Here is a 1,415-nt window from a genome sequence, read left to right on the forward strand (position 1 = left end):
TTTTATTGAGATATATTTCAATAACCATTATAGGTAGAGATCTATTTGTCCATATATACAATGTATATCCAAGCACTTGTATTACTTGTTATTTGTTCAGAGAACAATCACTATTTCTTTGAACCATAATCAAGATCAGCACCATTGTACAACACATGAACACAGGCTTTTTAATTTACAGCAGGCTAATGATTTGTAGTGTGTCTTATTTGTAACAAGATTTTATGTCCAAATTATTTAGTTTCTTCGTGTGGCCACAGTTTCTGTAATGAATTTGTAAACTCCACATTTTCTGCTTTACTTCGTAAACAAATTCCGTGTTGCATATGCAACAGTCAAGTAATTAAATATGATTTAGCACCTCCCCAACCTCTGGCAAAACATGCTTTACTTGATGTTAAAGTATTGTGTACGAAGTGCAATGTTACAGCAATTCTATAAACGGTCGTCAAATATGTATTCCTAATGCACGCTATCCTGTTATTCAGGAACAGAGGGAGTTGGAGGCAATGACACACAGCATTCTAGAAGTAGTCAACACGAATCATATCTACAAGTGTGTTCAACACCTTTCAGACAAAGTCCTTTTAAAAATCAAGCAAATTTCTGATCTGAAAAATATAATTTTGCAGGTTATTGGATCTTATATGTTTAATTTAAATTCCAGAGTGTTTATAAAATTGATTATTTCTTGTACTGTTGATATTACATTTACAGTATTTTATAAAGCTTTTACTATTTTCTGTTAAATACCATCAGCTCACCTCTGGTTCCCCATTTCTCCACCTCAGTTTCCAGACTTCATGTAGGGTGCCACCACCCAGACCTATAATATACCTAGATGTATCAAAAAAGTATTATTTTAAAAAAATGTAAATATTAAACTTAAATACTTACCACTGGTCATATATGTAAATTAAGTAGTAGCCTACTAGGCTAGGCCTACATATTTTATTAAGTTTATTTCAAACGAAAGTTGCCACTTAAAAGCATGAAACACAAACAGAAAACAGGTACAATAAATACTCTATATGAAGCAAACTTAAATAAATAGCCTACTATACTACTGCTGGGTGGCAGGTCGTCCTTTCTTGTTGGCCTAGCTAGGCTATCAATAATAGTACTGTATGTGTAAATAAATATGTTATCCTAGGCTGCAAGGCCTAGCCTAATCTATCCAGCATTTTATGCTCACAAAACTGATCTATTATTTGTCTTTTATTGTTTTAACTAGCTACTACGAGGCCTATTATGCACAATTATCCTTGATTATAACCATGCGTTAAAGTTGGCCGGCATACCCCCACAGACAACCACTTTACTCGATTACACAAAAAAACGACATCGCAGTTTTTTATTATAATAAAAATGTATAACTAATCATATTAAATATATTTATATGAACTCATAATTAG

General features: G+C 32.5%; 1 long non-coding RNA gene across 1 annotated transcript; it reads right to left on the reverse strand.

Moving 5' to 3' along the window:
- Positions 1-311: 311 nt before the first annotated feature.
- On the reverse strand, positions 312-1,136 carry LOC140054683 (uncharacterized). The gene is made up of 3 exons (XR_011846553.1): positions 1,060-1,136; positions 765-837; positions 312-611 (listed from the first exon to the last, which is right to left on the reverse strand). It is a non-coding gene; the product is annotated as an uncharacterized lncRNA (long non-coding RNA).
- Between the last annotated feature and the right edge of the window lie 279 nt (positions 1,137-1,415).

The sequence above is a fragment of the Antedon mediterranea genome, chromosome 7 (assembly GCF_964355755.1).
Source record: "Antedon mediterranea chromosome 7, ecAntMedi1.1, whole genome shotgun sequence".
Classification (NCBI taxonomy): Eukaryota; Metazoa; Echinodermata; class Crinoidea; order Comatulida; family Antedonidae; genus Antedon; species Antedon mediterranea.